The sequence below is a fragment of the Trachinotus anak genome, unplaced genomic scaffold (genome assembly GCF_046630095.1).
Source record: "Trachinotus anak isolate AG129_WGS33_773 ecotype Australia unplaced genomic scaffold, CSIRO_AGI_Tana_v1 ptg000032l, whole genome shotgun sequence".
NCBI lineage: Eukaryota > Metazoa > Chordata > Actinopteri > Carangiformes > Carangidae > Trachinotus > Trachinotus anak.
Window position 1 is genome coordinate 8,169,087 of NW_027273883.1, and position 23,185 is coordinate 8,192,271.

Genomic DNA, 23,185 nt, shown 5'->3' on the forward strand with positions numbered 1-23,185 from the left:
GCTATCCAGCAGGTACTTACTGGTCTCCTTTGTTTGTCAGATAACAAACTTGACCACCATCACCCCCACCGTCTTCTGTTGTTACATTTATTTACCTGCCAAACACCTAATTCTGATCATGTCTGATAGCAGCTTGAACTGTAAAGGTGATGGCAAATAGTTTTTACTATTTAACAGTATTTACTACAATAAAAACCTATGATCCAGAGGCATAAAAAGGGATTAAATAATAGATTAAGATCAATCTGGAGAAGTTTATTAAACTAGGAGTGATTGAACTGAACCAGGACTGACTGACTGTGCAGTAGCTGTGCTTTATGTTACACTGGGGCAGCAGCAGCAAGGCATCAAACACTGCTCAGTCTTTCAGATCGATGCTGTGCTGCATTAAAAGTTTGTTCAGATTTGATGTGCAATCTGAGCACCTAATTAGCTTCCCACATACTTTGCACTTTGCCTTGTCATCGTTTTCTAAGGTGAAGCCACACTGTTGACTATTTACTACAGTCCACCTTCAACACTGTTGTGACGTTAGCCATGCATGCTAGCTTGTTTTTTATGGAATTAATTGTATTGAGTACATTTTAAAGTGTTGGAGCTGTCAGGGGCACACCAGGCTCTCCCTCACCTGATGGTGTACATGCTAGCTCATATCTAAACAAATGGACATGCTGTTGCATTGATGCATGACTTTGTCATGCAGTCATGTAGACAGGTCATGCAGATAGCTATGCACGTCCTTGCAGAAATGTACGAGCCGATAAGCAGAACCGAAATTCATTTTTTTTAACGGCTACCCGGTTCTTGGCGTTTTGGAACTGGGCTTTGGTTCCCAACCATATCCATCAGTGCAGGTCTGATGGGCCACAGAGGAAGTTCTCACCTTCCTTGGTGTTGGAAGATCAGATGTCACCAGAGGCCAGATGCATAAAACTCAGTGTAGATTCATGACTATAACTGTGTATACGCACAAAGTCAGAAAGATGCACATGCTTTCTTTTCATCAGATTTCTAAAGCCTGAACAACACACTGAACAAGGCCTATATCCACTGCTACAGTTTGCCATAAATGTAGTGTAGAAGCATCCTTCAATGTCTGTTTGCATATTGATACTTGTGCCAGCTTCACCGCTCATTAGACCTGTCACTGAGAAGAACCGATTGTGTCACATCTGTATGGTCCTCCAACAACACCAGAGCAGGTGTCAACCATTACGCCCAGCTGTGGCTATTTACAGTCACCTGTATCATTAATTTAATGAATTTAATTAATTAATTAATCAACATTGTTTACAGGTAGATAATAATAATAATAATAATAATAATAATAGTAATAATAATAATAATAATATATAATGAATAAAAATGTTTAGCAATTTAGTCAATTCAAAAATGACAGTGAATAAATAAACTTGCTGGGATTGTATTTGGCTACTGGCAATTAGTGCTTTCTTACAGCTAAGTTCCATTTCTTTCTGAAAAAAAGGGGTTTTCCTCAGTGACAGAATCACTGTTTGAATCTACAACTGTTTAGTTCTCTTCCTCTCGACCCACGCCTCGTCTCCCTTCCTCTTTCCTCAACCCCCTATGCCCTCTGCCAGTGTGCCTCTCACCTTTAGCCACACTCCCGCACTTTGTTGATATGAAACTCCCCGACCTGAGAGACCCAGCGGCCATGCATAAAACATGTCATACAGTGCTCGCGCCACTATTCAGGGCTAACCATGTTTTCCTTTAGCATTTATACAAAGTGCTATCTTCTTTGACTTTTCAAACCCACAGAAAGAACTTTCAGAAGTTGGGCTCTGCTTTGGCTTTTGGAGCCTTGAAAGTCTCTTAGGTGAGCTAGAGAAAGGGAAAGAGAGAGTGTGAAATAATGACAGAGAAGTGGACAGGGGGTGGTCTCTTTAAAAACAGCCCCCCCACCCGCACACACACCTTTACACACATACACATACTAGATCTGGTTCGAAACCCTGCTTCATCTCAGCAGCAGGGTCAAGCGGGCTGCACTTCCCAATCTCAGCACTACCCCAGTGAGCAGAGCATCAGTGAGGAAAAACAGAGAAAAAAAGGGACAGAAAGAGTGAAGGCAAAGCGAGAGAGAGACATGTAGCAAAGATGAGGAATGGAAAGAAGAGAGAGAGCCAGGAAGCCATTTGAAGCCATCTCCTGTCGGAGGTCTGGGCATCCTCCACCTCTCTCCTTCGTTCTCCACCTCCTCCTTCTCTTCATCGTGTTGTTGCTGTGTTTTCCACCCCTGCTGAGGGCCCACTCGCGCCCCCCTGCCTCAACCCCATATTGGATCTCAGTAGGCATTTTGTGCTTTTAAATGAATAGGCAAATGAGAAACGGGGTCCAATTGAAGGAGGGTGAGGGCGGGTAGGGGTAGAAGAGGGGGAAACAAGTAGCAGGGGAGCGGAGGCAATCGGGTCTTTGGGCGGAAACACAAGCCCCCACCTATCACCCTAAACACTCCACACACACGCATGCACATGCACATTCACACACATACACACACACATACACACACACACCCAAATGTCAGGGGTGGCAAAGAGCCTCGGGGAAGGCACCTCATTTCAATATGGCCTCCTGCCGGGTGCCCCTGATGCAGCGACTGGGAGACCCCCGCTCAGAGACCCACTGATCTGTAATAAAAGCTGCCCCTGCATCCTCAACATCCTCTTCCAACTTCAAAATCCAATTCCAACTCCTCCAAATTACTTCTCATTCTTTTTTCTCTCGGTACACTGCACCTTCATGTACTAGGACACATTTGTTTGAGGGTCACATCTTGTCTGATATGTGCTTCTTTAAATATACCTGTAAAGCATAATTCCAGTTTATTTGAAATTTGGTCTTATTGTAATGGTTTTAGTTATTTTTCTTGTTGGTAGAAAGCATCAAAGCTTTTGGTAAAGAGACTTAAATAAATACACATACTGTTTGTACGAAAATGAGAAATAAGAATAAAGAGAGGAAAGAGTGAAATAAACGAGTACAAAGACTCAAACGCAGCAAGGTGAGCCGCCATGCTGGTTTGGCGGAGCCGGTACAGGGGTCTCCAATAAGGTCCGTTGAAATATTAATCCTTTCCCCTCCTACAGCTGGAATGTGACACATACACACACACACTTGCATCAACACACACAGTAGCTCCCACTGGCTCCCGCACCAAGCCTGCAGAGGGCCCTGAAATATTAATGTACAAAGTAAATTAAAGCTGCAACAAAAAGAGATAGGGTTTTCTCTTTCTCTTCCTGTATATCTGACTGTCTATTCTTTATGACTGGGTGAGGGGGTGGCAGTCAGTGCAAGGGAGGAAAAAGAGAGGCAGTGGGTGGATGAACAGAGGAGGGGAGGAGGTGAGGAAGGTGGGTGGCAGATGAAGAGAGCGCGACATCGACATGTCTAATGACTAAAGCCGTTGAGAGGTTTGAGCTATTACAGCTTTGGATGGTCGTCAGAACTCCCAGATCTAGGCGAGACAAGGGAAATTGATAAGTTAGGCACATGGGAAAGAGAGTGAGAATAATGCTGTGAAGTATGAAGACACTTGAAGGGAAAGGAGAAAAAGAAGTTGAGGGAGAAGTAAAAAAAAAAAAAAAAGGGCACAAGTTAGAGCAGTATTATTCTGACAGGGTCTGGGGTCATGTATGTCAGAGGTGAGAAAAAGAATGCATTGACACAGGCTTGTTTGCATGTATATGCATACCTTGCCAACTTGTTTGTGAATGTTGTCCCTCCTGCCTGTAATACAGCTTTGTGATGAGACGGGTGAGAGGTCAGCAGTGATCTAGACCCGCACACTGACCCCTTACTCCTTTCAACTTTGACTGGCAGCTCAGCAGACTTCTGCTGTATGTTTGAGAGAACATGTTCACACACACACACCTGCACAGAGGTACATGCACACTCAGAAACACACACTTTTAAAAGAATCTACAGGGCCGATCATGACGCGCAAGAATAAAGACACTTTCCTCTGATACATATAAACTCGAACACACTCAAGATGAGATCTTTCACTTATAGTTTTCTGTCACTCAGACAAATACACACACATAGCATGGTTTCAGGTCTTTATGTACATTTCCATATCTGCTTGCTTGTATACTATCAGCTAATCAAACATTACAAATAAGTACCAATCTTCAGACATGTTCACACAGCACAAAGACTCATCCTGAAAGCCCATAATTGCCACCTGATCAAACACTTGCATATGGACATTGATACCTTTCATAAATGTTTCTCTGCCTCGTTCTCCGTTACACACACATACACAGACACACACTCACACACACACACGCACACACTGAGCAGGAGCAGCAGCAGCACAGACTTTATCTCCACCATCAATTTCCGCTTTCTGCATATGGCTGGAGCTGCTTATGCATGTGCCGTGGAGCTGTACTTTATCAAAGGGCCCGTCCTGGGCTCGGGGCCATGCATTATTTAACACAAGCATAGACGCACACACACACACACACACACACACACACACAGACTAACTAGGAAAGGGCTTGTAGCAAGGACTGGCCAGACAGGTACACACACACACACACACACACACACACGCATACACACACACACACACACACTGCAGTATTTGCAAACACTGTAGACCCGGTGATAGAGGGCAGACACCACTGGAGCTTATTCAGAAATTCAGCCAGACACACAGAAGTTATCCCACACTCAGATACGTAAATGTGTACATACACTATAAAATGAAACCTGGCTTTGCAGGAAGCACATGGTGCCGTCATGGAGGTGGACTGGGGAACTGTCTGTTTATTTTTGTTTAGTATTTCCATTGTAAAAAATAAGTACATTTGTTTAAGTAATGTAGGCACAGTTCCAATGCACAAAAAATCCTATACCCATTTGAATTTTGCCATGTTATGCTCAAGTGCATTTACAGCCATAGTTACTGGTTAAATTGCAGAGCAGTATATAAAATTAGTTCCTCTTCAAATTTAACAATGAAAAAATCCTTTCAGGATAATCATTACCAATGCCAACAATGGTGTTTGAGAGTTTATAAAATCAGATAATCATATATCGTCCATATATCAATTTTCCTTATACAACTTATACCATGAATGAACATTTTTGATAAGGTTCCATTAAAAAAATATTTTTTTAGCAATTGCACATGTACTTTTTACAGTTGGCTGATATATAATAATATAATAATAATAATAATATATATTAAGAATGTTTTTTACTTTTAGTGGAGTAATGCATTTTTGTGGTGTTGCTTTACTTACAGGAAAACAGACTTTTTTTTTACCTATTGTTTCTGAAGCAAAAGCAATGACAAAATTCCATACAGTTCAGACACCCTCACACTTTGTACCATGAGTAGCTATGATCGAAGCCTGTAGCGCAAGATGGCATGAAGAGCTTTCTAAACAAGAGGACGGGGCTTCTGTATGTCAGAAAACCTTCTTTAGATCTTCAATATAGATAAAATCACACATAACTGACTAGAAACAGGTGATTACACACACACATACACACACACACACACACATACACACTTTTTCACTCTCTGCACTGAGCCTGGCTGCTCACCAGGGTAATATACCCTGTCGCTCTGCAGAAAGTGAATTTGACAAATTGAGCCTCAAGTGTTCTGTACACGGATCTGAACTAGTTTTTAAAAACAATTTCCCTTCCAGTCTCTGCTGTGAAACAAAAAAAAGAGAGAATCCTTTGTTCCTAAACACAGCAAGGATTTGTCAAATGGTAAGATTTTGACATGTATGGCACACAAGTGGGTCTTTGTGAATGAAATGTAACTTACATAGAAATTCCTGTGGCACAGACTCTGGTCTGGTTTCTGCCTTCAGATTAAATGGCTGTTGAGTTTTCCCCTAATGACAGAATAAGTACAGGAGAAACCAAGGCTGTGCTGGCCATTACTGCATGCTTGCATCAGCCATTTATTACAGCCCGTTAACACTGTAATATAGTGTGATATGTGCCTCTTTTTTAACAGGTGTGAGAGTCAGCCAAGGTAACCAGCTGCTGGGTCGCCCCCTCTCTCACCTCCCTCACCCCCTCTGTCTGAAGGAAACTGGAACACTTACAGCGTTAGTGGCAGGAAGTACCACAGGTGTATGTGTGTGTGCGTGTGTGTGTTGTTATAACATACCCAGCCTCACCCAAACACTGACATGCCTAGCAGGTGTGTGAGGAGACTCTTGTGATCTTGGAGACCTTTCAAAGTTTGATATACTGTGATTGGAATTTGATTTATCGCTAGACTGGTGGATCTTTATATCAGCTGGATGAAACACTGCTTCGCACCCATCATAGCTGAAGAAAGAATTCCTACAAAGACGCAGGCAAGCTCTTTGAAATAGCAATCATGAAAGGAAAATCCCCCCTTTCACCACCTGGAATATTTTTGTAGGTTTACTCATCATTCTTGCCAGTTGTAACATTTTACTTCCCAACTTTATTGTTGCAAACATAAAACCTGATTTTGCCAACCTTCATCCTGGTTCAAGTTTCTCCTGTACTCATGCATACCGACATGGAGAATTATTACCAAAATTTCATCTAATTTTCACATTCTGGTTTAGATAATAAAGTCAAAATGGAGAGCAGTGTTAGTTCAGGGAAAGCACTGAAGTCATGTTTGCGTAAGCTGATTGGCATCAGCTGTTTCATTCATTCTGCAGCATCAGTGGCTCATTCTCCAGCTGCTTGGCTACCAACTGATGAGTAATGTCTAGTCATGTTCATACAGGTCTACAGCATCATTATAGCGTGACATTGCTCACTTTCATGTGGGTCTTTTGTGTTTTTATTTTATTTAGTTTATTTTCTGGTCCTTTATTGTGAAGCTTTTGTAATTGTTGACTTTGCTGAGACCCTAATGTTCATGCATGTATTTGTTGTAGTTCTCCCAGAAGAATTGCTCCGCTGCTCTTATGCTTTGTGCACTATCTCAAAGAGCAGAGCCGTCTCCAGCAGAACTACCTGTATAACTGTTTGCTATTGCTGGTGTATTCTTTGATGCAAGTCTCTCTCATTGAGCTGGAACCTGTGCTCATTCGACTCCTTATGTTCCTGTTTGTCTCAGTTGTAGCACCACCTCACTAATTACGTTGATGAGTAAAATGTTTTAATAGCCAACAGGAATGGTGGCCAAAGCTATGAATATACAGGTTGTACAAAAAAAAAAGAAAACCCATAATTTCCCTTCAAACACCTGTAATTGTCCTGATCATTTTTTGAGAGCTGAGTTTAAAAACTCAAATATGGTGTCATTTATACAGCCTAGATACAGAAAAAAGAAGTTTGGCTTTTCTATATTTTTTTAGATACATTTAGTGAATATTTCTCTTTGACCTGCAGAAATAACAGTCACTCCTCTCCTGTCACAGACACATCTTCTCGACATCCAGTGCTTTGTTGTATGACATTACAAAGGGGGTGGATTGCATTAATATTTCGGACGTTGCTAGAACCATAACAGGTGGAGGCATTAGGTATACTGATGAGCTCATATTGTCACCATCCAACTCTGACCCTAGTGGCACAGACATGAGAGAAGGTATGTGAAGTGTAGAGAGGTGGAGAGCTGTAGACCAGTGTGTATTGGTCATCAAGGTGACTGGAGCACAGAGAGGGCAGCGGATGACCGCTGTGTTCTCCAACCCGCATGTCTGTCACGCCTCCGACCACCGTTGAGACCATAGCCTTTGCAAATGAGGAGCACAGAGGCGGTGGACAAAATGCATGAGCTGTGATGGGAATTTGAGAAGTAGAGGAGAAGCAGAGATGGAGGGGCACACAACACCCTCAATACAGGTCATGTATATTCAGGAAATAAACTGACTGCAAGGGCTTCTGAACCATTCCATGTTCAAGAATGAGTTGTAGACATTTTCTTGTGTCGCTCCGCAGCAGGAACACTAGAAAGGATATTTTGTAGGTTACGACCCAAACTGAGATCAGAGTCCTCTATTGCAAAGTCAAAGAGAGCAGGGACATAGAGGAGTTGATAGGAATCACTTGCATTCTTTATCAAGCCCCATCTTCTGCGCAGTGATGAACTACTTCAGATGGTTCACGTTGAACACTTCAAGTAAGGTTCACAGAGGTTGTTAAATTTGGCATTCATTCATTGTTTGTAGCTGTTAGGCAAGGGCTGGACTGCTGGGATGCATCTGTGACCTGTGGCATCATGTAATGTGTTTGACAAGCATTTCCGCCGTGCAAGGCCCAGCATGATGTACGACTGCCAGCTCTGGCTCGTCCCTATCTGGGGTGATGCTGGCTGAGTTTCATCTCTGGATTCCTGGCCAAATTTTCTCCACCAGCTCTCTGAGCTTTGAATAATATAATCAGACGGGTAATCACCCCGAGGGTTGGTGCTACTTTGAATGTAAAAAGATGAAAAACAGCACATATTGATATTGTTTTAGTTATTTCGATAATTGTTTTCAAGGTGTCTCTCAGCAGTCACAGCTCACCGGTGACAAGCTGGTAGAGCAGTCTAGCACATTCTGTCTGCCTCATTGCACCCGCGCTCAGCCGCAACATGCTTGCTTACCCCAACAAAATGAAAAATCAATACATGTCTCCCATCTCCCCCATCTTTTGCAGGACAATTCACCCTGACACCATGATCTCTCAGTGAGAGTAATATTATTTCCACTAGGTTGGGCAAGAAGTAAGAGACACATTTTTCAATAGCCAAGCAAGACACCTCTGAAAGCACCTCCGTGCCAGTGGCCAATAAAGTCAAGTGGAGGCCATCGAACAAATAAATAGTTGTGGCAGGTTTAGGGTCTTTAAGGGCTTGATGAAAAAAATCCAGATATTTTTATTGTTGGTTATAAAAAACATGTCAAAATTGAAATTTCAACATAAGTACACACATTACACTAACATTATCACCTTTCTATCGAGAGAGCAATATGTAATATGAACTTCATCTATTAATTAAAGGTCCAATTAGAATTTACAATCTAGCAATCAGATTATTTACAGATTTATAATCCTGCTGGAGGTTGGTCTGTACTTCAGAGCAACCAGAAAGAGATTTTTTTTTTTTAATATTACAATTTCTATTTTCATATAAGATTCTGATATCCTCCCGCAAAAATAAAATCTTAAATGTGTAAAATATGAAAGCAAGCAAGCTTCCTTCCCTCTCGTGCACTTTTCTTATGGCTTTCCTCTGGCTTCTGTTGCATTCCTCCCATTTCCCCAACATGCCATAACTCAGAACCAGGGACACAGACTTCCTGCTGAGGTGTCGCGCTTTGAGCTTTCTCAAACATGGCCATGTTTTAATGTATTAAAATACACTCTGTCAGCACATTTCAGAAATTATGGGCTAGATTAAACGGCAACTTTGACCCACCTGTCAGAAGATACAAGCTTTTTTGCTGAGAGAGATTAATGCTTTGCTCTAACATTTTCTCCTGAACCCCCCAGAATGTTAATCAGAGCCCAAGAGCAGCAGTGGGGAGATTGGTCATTAGGTGAGGTGGAACACATTGATTTTTAATTTTGACATGCAAATTTGTTTGCCACCCTATTTGTACAGTAAGCTGACCTGCTCACGTTCTTCTCAGCACTTCTCGGCATCATGGGATACTTTGTTTCAAAGTGAGTGATTAGTTTACTTTCCTGGCAAGTTGTGTGAAGGTGGTCCAGTGGTAGCTATGCTAGTTCTTTTTCCTAATCAGGAAAAAAAAAATTTAATTTGATATAACACAATATCCCCATAAAACAACATTATTCCAAAATCAAAATCAAAATGCAACATTTTCATAAAATGATAAACAAACAGAACACCTTATAAAATATAACTGAAATTTCACAAAACAAATGAAAGAAATACAAAATATAAGATTTCATTAAAGAAATGTTAAAAAATCCACAAAACTAATTAGCACAATAGCACAACAACAGACCACGATATTTCACAAAACCATTTCTTTGGGCAAAATGTTGTAGTTTTACTATTATAGCACATACTGACCTTTGATACAGGCATGCAGAAATACAGCATAATATTATGCTTATCTATACACAGAATCAGAAAGAAATGAAACTAGATAAAATAAGATTATTTAGAAAAAATATGCTGAGAATCATATATTCATTTAAAACAAAAAACAAAGACTTTTTCAACTTCTTTTGAAATCAAAATGAGTAAAGTTATAAAGTATGTATTTGTTATGACATCAGCTCCAAAAAAAGTCCAAATGGTTACACAAGGTGTGATTCCTATAAGTTTGCATTATTTCAGGTTTTCAGAAAAAGATAAAACCAGTTACAAAACGTCACGTTGTGTAGAACTTGAAAGAACAAACCTTTTGAGTTTTGTGAGAGAATCGTCTGACAGACAAGAAAGACCACAGAGGAAGTCATCAGGTAACAAACCTAACCTTACACCTCAACGGGTCATTCCTTGCCTTCAGTACGTCTTGAAACATGTGGACAGCAATCGATGCAGGCTGAGGAGGTGGCCATGTTTCTGACCTCTAATCCCCACCTCCTTAACAGGACTGAGAAATGGGCCTGGAGGCAAGCAGGGATCAGGCCCCTCAGGAGGAATGTACCAGTGAGAGGAATAAACAAGAGCACAGAGGAAAGAAAACACACAATGTTAGCAGTGTCGAGGGGAGGGAGAGGCGGTATAAAGGGATGTTATATGGATGAGAATGGGTTATACCCGAGGCTCAGCTCCAATTGATCCATTCACCTTCCCTCACACCTCTGGCATCGCTGCTACTGTCTCTGCAAAACACCTGCTCTGTGCAAGTTTTATCGTTGACTTTCTTCAAAACTGACTCCTCATCTACATCTGTTTGACTGACCTGTGTCACTCCCACTGTTGGAGGATTACCTGAAAGGTTGTGAGGTCACTGATTTGTATAGGTTCCTCCTTTCCCTTAACTACTCCTGAACCCATCTCACTTCCTCCAGCCCTCTGTGAGCCACCACTTGCTTTGCTGCATGGCCAGACCAGCACCTCTGCCACTGTGATCGTTGCTTAGGAGCGTGTTAGCCATATCAGGAGGAAGATAACTCACAAAACCCGCACTCTGTCAAGGGTGCGCCACAAATTTAGTTCAGCCACGCTAGAGCGCCTGTGGCACTGTCAGGCAGAATTAGAAAAAATTAAGACATCCATCCCGGAGACATCCAGTAGAAAGACAGAGACAGGCACCAGTAGATTGACATATTTGCCACATATTCATTTGAGCATGTTCATGGGAGCACAAGCGGTGTCAGTGACAGCACTTTCTCACCTCAGTGACAGTGAAAAAGGCGCTGTGATCAGTGCAGTGGAAGGCGCAGCATGGCGGAGTTGGATTAGCTATGATAATATGATGACAGTAATTGAGCTTGTCATAATTGCTCAATCACTGAGTCTTTCCCCGGGGTCTGAGCGGCAACTGTTATCGCTGTACAAGCCTTCATTACAGGGGTGTGATACCGGGATAATTCACTTACACTGGGACGACTGGCACTGTGATTATTGAGTGTGCATTACCAGATTAGGCCACTAAAGAATTAGGAAGAAATAATCTTAACTGGTGCATGTGGTTTGGGATTTTAAAATAGCAAACTTTAACATACACTTATAAACTATGGACCAAAAATAAAAAAAATTCTGTTATATTGTACTTAGATTTATATAGTTTGTTTGTTCATCTAGATACTGAGCAAAGCTGATAATCTAATTGACTTTGATTACCAGTGAAACATACAGTACTTACAAGTGAGAAGCAGGGAAAGATTTTCTGTGTGTTGATTGACTTGATAACAACCAGGAGGCCATAAACTAGCACACCACAAAGCCCTGAGCTCTCACTGTCCCTCACAAAGACAAAGACAAAAGAAGAGGATGGGAGGGAGGGAGGGAGGGAGAGAGATATTGGGACAGAGAGGTGGCAACGACAGGACCACCTCACAGCGGAATTTACTGTCAGATTTTCTCCACGAGAATCTGGACCAAAAACCCCCTCGCCACGAACGAGAGGACGGAGAAGAAAAAAAAAAAAGAGGGAAATTGGAAAAAACAGCTGAGGGTGTAAATAATTCATGCAGACAATATGACTTTTTTATGTAAATTCAGTGCATTAACCCTCTATTATAATGATGGACGACAGATACGGGTGATGTTTCCTTGGTAAGAGCTAATGGATGACCATCATAAATTCACTGCACATTTTATTGTGTTGCTGGGAAAATTGTGCCTGCAGGCAACGTTGTTTACTTTTATGTCAGGGAGGAGGAGAAAAATCCCGCCGTCTTCAAAAGGAGAGAGGGGAAAAGAGAATGGGGAGTAAAAATAATGGGGCCCACACAGAGCGCCTTGTTCCATACCTTCTGCCATGTTTGGAGCAAGCGATGCCCCAACTGCCTCGGTGTGTGTTCCTCCTCCTGCTCATCCCCCTGCCTCTTCTTCTCCTCCTCTTCTTCCTCCCCTCTAGCGCTGTCTTCCTCAGAGAACAGCGGGGTCTAGTCGCATTAGCAGCGCTGCACTCCTCCACATCGCTCCGATTACAGATTACTCACTTTCGCCGCCGCTGCTAGACTTGAAATTTGGGGAGGTAAAGGGACAATCATTTTTCATTACTGTCTTCTGTGAGCAACATGAGACTTGCTGGGCAGTGTGTGCGTTTGTGTGTGTTAGTGTGTGTGTGTGTGCAGAAGTACTGCAGATGGCATCGGTTTTCATAAAAGAAAATGCTTTTGAGTACTGATCCATAGAAATAGAGTTTCAGCCATCGGTAGATCAAATGCATAATTGATTAGCTTAAAATTGAGTGACACTTGATGGTGTTTAACACTGACTTTGAAGCAAATAAGTGAGCAGCTAACAAACTTTCTCTTGCCACTTCAGTTGTTCACTATTGATGTAAGGAGGAGAGATGCACAGGCCTGATCAACGTCTGGTTAGCCAGTCTATCATTCCCCTTTCTGCCCTGTAGGCTGCCCCCAGGCCCTGCTCAAATCAACACCCTGCCCTCCCTCTCTCTCTGTTTCTCACTCTCCATTTTCCCTCCTTCCCTTTCCCCCTCCTCCCTTATCTCCATCTCCTCCAAACCTTCCCTCCATCTCTGATTTATCTTGTAATATTGGCTCCCTAATTAACACTAGAACTGCATGTCTCGTGTGTCTAGTTTTGGGGGGATTTTAGCATACTAACCCCCCAACCTCCCAATCCGTCTCTCTTTTCCCTGAGTCTGTTCGATAGAGCAGGCTTGCTTGGAGCAAATGATTAACAACCAAAGGGAAAAGCTAACATACACGAGATAGTCTTAGTGCAGCTTTCAAAGAAACGTAAATCCACTGGATTTACTTTTTAAATTTTGAAAATAAATGACAGAAATGTAGTTTTTCTCCTATTTGAAGAGGAACCTTAGTACTTACATGGCATGTTTTTTTCTGCACATTATGACCTCTCTACTCCGTTTCATATTACATTCATGCACAATGTATTTAATTGTGAATAAGACCGAGTAAAAAAAAAAGAAAAAAGATCGGCAACACATTCCAGGGATGCTGATGTAGAGCAGTAGCAGATGGTGCGAGCCAGCTGTTTTGTGCCAAGCTGGCAGTTGGGCACACACGCAGACACTGAAGGACTCACACTCCCATGTAAATGCATGCACACATAAACACGTGCACACACATCTGGGCCCCCTGCTCACCAGGCTTCCAGCTGGATCTTCATGGGGTCACACTCTCACCTTCCCCAAGGACATCAAGTTTCACCCGTTTCCAGCAAGGCCACCTCAGCCACCCTGGCACTGCAGTACGGGTCACACACCTGCATCTCAGTCCAAGCTACCAACTATAGCTGACTTGCCAGTACCTGCAGCGGGGGAAATGCTGCCTACTGTTAAAGCAGCATGCCACTGAAAATCTGCACTCATCCCCCCACTCACACATACACACCGCAGCACAGAGCTAAATGGGCCAACTAAGTGGTTAAAGCACAAGTCATATATGTTGCCCTGGATAAGGGCGCCTTGCTAAACACATGATGATAATTACCCACCCAGCTGCCGGGTGCCATGTGCCATAATAGGTCTCGCCTCAGCACCGGGTCCTCCGAGACTTTTCCCACCCGCACATTGCTAATTTCTCAATTTGTCCGCCACATTTCCTCTCTCGTTTTACAATGCTTAACCTTTTCCGTCGGCTAATGTACACCTTCCCAGCCTCTTTGTCAAATCTGGGCCAAAGTGATGCTTCCTAATGATTCTCTTACCAGCAGAGTCATTCTGTAGATTCAAATGAACAAACAGCAGCTCAAATCTCACAGGGGAATTTGATTAATAATACCATGTACATAAGGAATTGACAAAGTGAATGAATAATATGCTTTGTTCAAATGGGGAACAAGTCTTGCTAGGTATTTAGTAGGTTTTGTTTGTGCTTAGAAGTTCCATCCTGTGCCTCTGGCTAAGCAGACACTTTGTACAGTGTAGGACCACTTTGCAGAGCCCAGCAAGTGTCTGGGGAGCCCATCTCCTTTGCTATTGCTGGAGGAAAACCAAAGCTTCGCGTCGTTTCCCCTCTTGTTTGCGGGCACTTGGAGGGTGTTTATCTAGAAAAGAATAACAACTTGTTTTATTCATGTTGGGGATGGAAGACACCATGCCCTCCTGAGAGAGGGGGTTGATGGGTATTAGCGGAAGAGGGATAGTCGCTTTTTATTGTGGGATACGTGAATGTGTGTGTGTGTGTGTGTGTGTGTGTGTGTGTGTGTGTGTGTGTGTGTGTGTGTGTGTGTGTGTGTGCGCGCGCGCAGGTGCCTCGTGGTGTTGATGGTAGACATGAACTCGGGTATTGTGTTTGCTCGGGTGCGGTCTGTTCTTGAAGTCCTGTCTTTGCAGAGAGGTTTAATACCACTGTCTCATTTTCACATTGTTAAAATGTGCGACTGTTTGCAACATGTAAGAACGGAGGACAACCTTTTGATATGAATGACATCCAAAGAACTATCTCTAAATCATAAAGTAAATAATTGCATGGACTGTATTTATCATAGTTTGGTTAAAAGCTAAAATTGTAATCAGTTGTTTTTGCAGTTTTCATCAAAGTTTACATCTTTTGCTAATGTCTGGGGAGACAAAATTGTGAACTGTCTACACATCAGAATTAACTAAGTGGGATTAATATGATACGCTGTAAATGTGGACGACTTTGTGAACAGCTGCAACTCTCCTGTGCACTTACTATATGCAAAACCTTATGTAACTGACTTAAAAATATAGAAAAATATAAATACAGAAAAATGTATCACATCTGTCACATTGTTATTGAAAAGTTATGAATGTGTCTTCTACACTGAAACTCCGTTCTGTCTTTTCAGTGTGAGACAGCGCGTTATGAAACATGACGATGTTCGACATTTTAAAGCAGACAGCACTGTTCGTCAGCCTGTTCCTGTAAAGCTCCCCTCTCAGTGCGAGCGGTGTTTAATCCACGGCAATTAAAATATTAATCATCTTACTATTAATTAAGACGGTTAAGTGCTAGTTGCGGTTTTATTAGTGCTGCCATTTGGTGGTCTAAGTGACAACCCTAATGGGGCCACTCTGAGAAAAAGACAGTAATTGGGTTTGGCAATTCCATTTCCAGCACCGACCATCCTCTCACCCACCCGCTAGCCCATCAATAATTTATCTAATTACTGATATTGTGGCATGAGTCACTCTCAATTTAGGAGACAAACATGATTATTTAATAATAATAATGCTTCCAAACATATGCATTGTCTCCTGGCCTGCCTTACTTCCCTCAATATTTAATGATGTGTTAACACAATGGGCAAAAGAGATCTCAAACAGCACAACAAAAGAAGTCCATCAGTAACCTTTACCATCTAAATACCAAGAGCAGAATTACAATAACACAAGTCGCAAAATACAAAACTGCCACTGTGAATGTGTGTGTGTGTTTGTGTGTGTGTGTTAATGTTTGACTATATGCTTAACTGATAAATAAGGGCTGGAATAGGACAGCTGTGGTAACCTTTCATAAGGGGTCTTCAAGATTCATAACTGCAACAAAGAGGGGGGTGGGGGTGGGGGTGGGGGGTGTCTGAATACTATCCACATCCCATAATGATCTCAATAATAACCCTGACAACACTCATGGACATAAAAATAGTGTGTGATATGGTGATATGAGTGCAAGTATGTGTGTATGTGTGTGGTTGGCTTGGATTATGAGGAGCAGTAAAACACAGAGAAACTCAGTGAATATGCTGGAGGTAAATGAAGTCCCATGGGGGTAATATTCACCTCGCCATAATAATTCTGCCACTGTCAAAAGCCAGCTAGCTTTGCTGTAAGTGTGTGTGTGTGTTTGTGTGAGCGCATGATGTGTCGTCTGAAACTAGAACACAAGCTCTCTCTCTCTCTCTCTCTCTCTCTCTCTCTCTCTCTCTCCCCCCCCCCCCCCCTCCTCTGCATCGCAAGCCATATCCAACTTCCCTTGTTCTTTTTCTCTCTCAGTGGCAAGCTCGACAAGTCGGAACTGCACCTCAGTAGTCGACTGAGGCGAGCAGGAGGAAGTAGTCATTCATCCAGTGTGTGTCAACCACAAGTTGACTAGGGGAATGAGCAGGGAAGCAAAGCGATGTCTATTTCTGTATCGGATGAGTGGGAATGGTCAGGGAGGAGAGCACAGACTGCCCACTGAGGGAGACACTGGGTTTCATTGTGAGCTCCAGGGCTATAGGGAGCAGTGATCGGAAGGATGGATCTGTTGAATATCTGTCTCTTTGTGTGTGTGTGTATGTTTTGTGTGTTGGTGTGTGTGTGTGTGTGTGTGTGTGTGTGTGTGTGTCTGTCTGTCTGTGTGAGTGCATGCACTTGCATGTCTCCTCTGCACCCAAATGCAATGAATGGCACTCATTAGCCTCATGTTAGCCTTGCTAGCTACAGTGCCCTGCGGCAATGAGGTCACATACAAGGTCACGACTTGATTACATGGTAACACACTCGCTGACATTGGTGTGTAAGTAACACACACTCTCCACTCTCTCATCTGCCATGCAGTTTCAGTACCCATAACAGTGCTTAAATGAACAAATATCTACAAAGACACATCTGGCTCATCATCTTGATAATTTTAAAATATTTTATTATTTGTTTTATTATCAATATATTTATTATTAGCATGTGTATACCGGTAATACATTTTAAAAGTTCATTTAACTAACATATGTATGAAAACGTAACACACACCCACATTACAGCACTCAGGGCATGTTTATCCAAAGACGACACAGAAAGACGTCGCTGTTAAAATGACACCTCTTTTTCCCATCTGCGTGTTCCTCGGTCTTTTGTCTTTAATTTACAGATGTGGGTATAAAGGGAGAAAGAGCCTGAGGGCACTCTGTGTTCTCTGTCATCAACATTGATTTTTTTTCCTGAAGTATTCTGTGCTATAATTTTACAGCTTCTCTCTTCTGCATGCTTTTCCCTTACTTATCAACACCAGCTTTTACACACATCCGTACTGTGTAGGATTTGAAGCCAAAATATTTTTTGCCCTGTTGATGGCAAGGCTTAAGGAGGTTGATGCCGTTTAGTGTATTGATCCTACACTTTTATACAGGGCAAGATATCTCACCAATGTTGGCCATAATTCCTTTTGCTGTTGATATTCATGGTCCAGAGAGGGTTATTTTTAATGTTTCTGTCAACCCCTGACCTTTTCTATTTCTATTATTTCTTTGAGCATCACATGTAGGACAATATTGAGAATTTTTGGCTCAGTACTGGTAAATGCTACATACATCAAAATGATCAACAAGTTTTCTGTCATATTGTGGCAGGGTAATCTACACTCCAGCCTCCAGAAGTCTTGTGACTCATATACATGTATTATATGACTCTGCAACATTTCCAGCAAAAAAGACTTCTTTTTTTTTTTTTGTTTTGTTTTGTTTTTTTTTTTGTTTCAGTCCCTATGAATGAAAGAGCAAAAAAAAAGATTTCTATTCTTGCCAATTTGCCCCGAAACAACTACTCGAGGTAAAAATAAGGCACTGTGGAGGGCATGTGCCTTATAGGTAAGTTATGACACTCCATCATTAATAAAATCAAGATTTTATTACTTTTGGCAAATGTGTGACAGCGCAGCAGCTGCTGAGCTTAGGCGTGGATGAGGCATAGTTCCCATGTACTGGCAAGTTGTTGAACCTGCTGCATAGGTGAATGAATGTTTGAATGTGTGTTGATGTAAGTGGAGTGAACTAGATTATTATTAGACTTAGTCATTTTAGTTAAGTTGAAAAATCCAACATAATAAAAACAAGGGGTAAAAATCAGTTTGTATATTAAAAAAACACACACCTGTGTGTGTTTCTTTGGTTTGACAGTATTTGTGCGCCTGCCTTTGTACTTATGCTTGTGTGTAATTTTATAGCATACATGTTTGTATGCTCATCTGGTGTGTTAATGTGTGTATGTTATTTGTAGAGTTGCCTCTGTGTCACTTTAAGCATACATATTTTTGCATGAGTGCATTTGTGTGTGTGTGTGTGTGTGTGTGTGTGTGTGTGTGTGTGTGTGTGTGTGTGTGTTTAGGCTTGAACCCAAAGCCCTCTAACTCAGACAGTCGGCGAAACAGAGGCGAGTCTTTCTACCTGAAATTAGTCTCAGTGGGAAGACGAGAGGCATCGCTGAGGCCTTCTCTTTTAGCCAGTTGGCCCAGCCCACAGCTGCCCAGCCACTGTCACACTGAGAAGCACATGTCATTGAAAGGAGACATTAATTGCCTTGGTGCAATGGCAAGACGCTTACTAGCCGAGCTCAGGTGCACCTTTGCTGCTGCCTTGCAAATGAGATGCAGAGTGTTGGCTACAGTACCTCCTTCCCAGGGATAATTGACCCTGGGGATCCGCCTTGCAGTCCTCCCACCCGCTCTCTTTCCTTGCTTACCTCCTCCTTTTCTTCACCTCCTCCTCTGTTTCCCCCTCTGTTGCCTCCAAGACAGCACAGGACACCTCCTGATTGGTTGGTAGTCAGCAGGATGGGGTTGGCCCTTTGACCCCGCAGCCTCCCTTCTCTTCTTCAGCGCTTCTCTCTTTCTCTTCCTGTCTCCAGCTCCTTCACAAGGGCATTCACGTGGTGATGCAGCCAGTGGAGGCGAAAGGAGAGAGCACTGCCAGACACGGCTACTGGCCAGACCATTACCACATGAACCCCTCCCCTCTTTTTCTGTTTTTGAAAGTACCCCACCCCACACACACCCGCTGCTTAGTCATGTTGTTTTGTTGTCGCAGCTCCAAGTTTTAATGATGTGAGACTCCTTGTATTCCACTGTGCTACTGACTGGGCAACAGCAGGCAGTGCTGTTTATTTACAGCTAAAGGTCCACGCCACTCAACCTTAATCGACCCATGCATTGCTCAATCACAAGCGAGCATATGGAAAACAAAGGCCCACCCGTATACCTGTGCACCGCGCTGTAGATTACCAATCCCTACTCCTCCCACATAGATTTTGTTTGACTCTTCTGCTGTTTGTTCTCTCCTTGCACAGCTTTCCCACTTCCTTTGCATTTTTTCCTTCTCTAACTGTCCCTCCTGATTGTTTGCCCTGTCCTCCTTTCAGTTTAGTCTCTCTCTCTCTCTCTCTCTCTCATGTGCTTTTCAGAGCATGGCAAAAACAGTTAGCACAAGTACACGCCTGGTAAGCCATTTGCAGGAAGCCTGCGGCTGAGATCGCAGCCCTCTGAGCATAATGTACAAGGTGTGGCAGAGAATGACACTGTTAATCTTGAAGGATTACTTTCTCATGGAGCAATTTGTCACTGGAGGAGTCTATACTGTTTGCTTATGTACTCTGTGCATATCCTTGTGTACCCCGTGTGTCTTTGCCTGTGCTGATGTGCTTGTGTGCACATGCTCATGTGTGGGTGTTAAAATGTTGAATTACTAATCTAGTGTAATTGAATAGTGGGCCATCTGCTTGGATGTTTATCTTCTTTTTTTTTGCAGATGTAGTCATTGCTTGTATATTTTCACGTCTGATTTCATCTTAATATGAGCATATGTGTGTGTGTGTATGTGTGTGTTTGTGTGTGCACGTGTGTGTTTTATCTGTAGCCTTTAACTGGCTGGAAGCCCCCTCTTTGGTGGAGAGGCCAGCGATGGCAGTAGAGGGCTGCGCTTAGTGCGTTTCATGCTTAATTCTGTGTCAATTAGTTGACTGCTACCTTCCCTCCAGCAAAAGAGCGCGGAGAGGAACACAAGCCCACAGAAATCCTCTGGCTTTGACAGGCGCAGTGTTCAATCATTTATCCCAAGGCCCCGGGCCACAGAGCACTGTCAACAAACATTCCATTGAAATCATATCAAGCCTCCTCTGTTCCCTCATTTTTGTACTCTCTCTGCTCTGCCTCTCACTCTTTCCATCTCCCTCTGCCTCTTTATCTTGCTCGTTCTTTACCCTCTGCTTCCTCTCTCGATATGCTTTTACCCACCTTCGCTATTATTTGTCTCTTTCTCCTCTCCCCTCACCCTCTGGGGTTTCTCGATCTCTGAAGCAGGGGTTTTAGTTCTTTCTTTAAGCCGCTGTGCCTCTGTCTCCCTCCCAGGACTTGGCAGCAGAGTGTTAATTTGTTAAGCTGTTTCCTGTTTGCGTTGGTTTCACCCCCTTGCTTGGCATGTGGTCAGGTCGTGGTCGGATCTTAAGATGAGCACCAGATATACAGAGATCACAGGAAATAATATATTTGAGCTTGGATCTGGTTCAGAGGATATTTTAACAAGGCAGAGTTTGATGCATCTTAAAACATAAACATCAGTGACCACGTTTCAAGTGATACTATATATGCTTTTGTATATACAACACCTTTTGACCCATATCTTTTACACTAAGAGCACATTAAGTCTAAAACATATGCATATGTCTTTGCAAATGCTGTGGTTTTCAACGTAGGTTGAAGTTGAAAGGAGACTTTGATCGCGGCATGAGGCTGGATTGAAGATCTGTGATCTAACAAATATTGAAACTGAGCAGAGGTATCATGTAGTGGGCCACTCTTCAGCTTAACTACCTAACTTGACTCTCACACTGAAGGAATGAATCATTTTAGACAACAATTAAATTATATTGCATGGAGATTACACACCCATGTGCCATCTGAAAGAAAATGGAAATTAAACTATTTGGAATACATCAGCCAATTAGCTTCACAGCCTCGATCTCAACAGTTTTCCCCGATCTTTGCTTTTGGCCCGTTGGAACTCTAGGAAATATGCTGATGCAGGGTATTTTGCAGGTAAGGTGGACAGAGGCCAAATCTGAATTTTTTTCCTGCCTTCCTCTGCTCTGGGCTACAAACATTGATGCAGAGCAAGAGATAGAAGAGAAAAAGGAGAGGAATCTTCCACTCCCTCCCCTGAGCCTTCATCCCGAGAGAAACTCAACTCACCTGGGTATATCCGTGTTGGAGAGTAATAAATACATGTATCGGGTTAATTATTAAAGACAGCCTAAACGCAGATAGATGCTATCCTCTGAAGGCTTGGTGGTTCCACAGGCCTGATCTTAACTCAGATGTTGTTGTGATTCCTGTTTGTTTGCCCCACCGGTGGTCAGGAGACGCATACTGTAAGTCTTCATTTATTCTGTCATTTCAGACAATTCCCTGTATTTACCTAATTTGTTGGCCCTGTTTTGTTCTTCATTTTCAAACACATCACAAACAGGACAGTGTGTGAAGAAAAAAACACTTCCTCCACCTGCAACAATGCCTCAAACGTGTATTTGAAATTAACCGTGAATACATGACAACTCTAATAAAATGGATCAAAGAGCGTAATTGAATTAGGTCTCACTCAAATTCAGACTTAAGGCCTTTGAACAATTTTTTTGTGGGTGCACACTCTTACTCAGCACAACATGAGCCACCCACTGTAAAACTACAAAAACCACAATTTCAAACTTTTGTCTGTTTCTTTCTCAAAGTGAGAAATCTTAAAAAGAAATCCTGCAGAATTATTAAAGAAAGATTACTCGTCCTGTTTGTAATCATCAAACAAAATGTGTATTTTCTCTTTGCAAACAGCCTAAACCCTCCTCTGGCTGTTCAGGTTTACGTCCCCCAGCAGAGCGCCTTTGACTTGACAAGTGGAAATCCAGAAGACAACAACAGGGCCCTTGTATCAGTCCCTGGACAAAGCCAAATTAATATTTAAAGATCATTACTAATGCCCTGAAGTAAAACACAGAGACTAGGTAATTAATTGATTGAGCTGGGTGGTCCGTAGAGAGATTAGACCGGATGAGTGTTGTTTATCTCTGTTGTTATTGAAGTATATTTGATTGCTTTGAGCGAATGATTTCCTATTGAATGTAAAGAAGGGGGACACGCTACTGTATGTTTGACCTGTAAGGCATATGCATTGAGTTCATATTCTTGGAGTGATATAATCAGCTGGGGATTAATTGTCCCTTGTGCTTTTCCCCCAGTATGTATGTAGTGTAAATTTGCAATGCCAGTAATCTATTGTACAACACAGTTTATATTGGAGCTAAGTGGAATCTGTAGACCTGTTTTCACAGGCTCATATAACAAGTGGATGGATTTCCTCTGCTGATAATAGCAGATGCACTTGGCAAGACAATAAGTTGTGTTCTACATCATTTGGCCTACTTCCTATATCAACTGTTGGATGTGAGCAGAGTGTCAACAGAGTGCTAATTGTTGTTCGGCATTTTGATTTATCACAGGCACAAGCCAAGGGAGAACAGAGGATGATTTTGCATTTGGCAGGCTGTCCCCCCCATTCCCCAGCAGCATGTCAATGGTTCTGTTTCTTGGTGAAAAGCCTAAATTCAGTGATTTAGTACCCTGGATAGAGCTTCCCTGCTCTGTCCACATGCTGCTTCACCACTAATTACATACTGTATACAAATACTGCATCGTTTACACTGTGTACTAATGTTGACTGTGTACTATTTTGGCCTGGAACCAAACAAGCTTAATCAAGTGTACTTCTACTTTACTTGAATATTCAAATTTTGCAAAACATTTTGCACCTGCTGCTCTACATATCAAGGGGATACATTGTATTTTTTATTTCACCAGATTTGTCGGATCATTTCGGTGACTTTGCAGGTAGAGGTTTTCTATAAAAAAACATATAAAA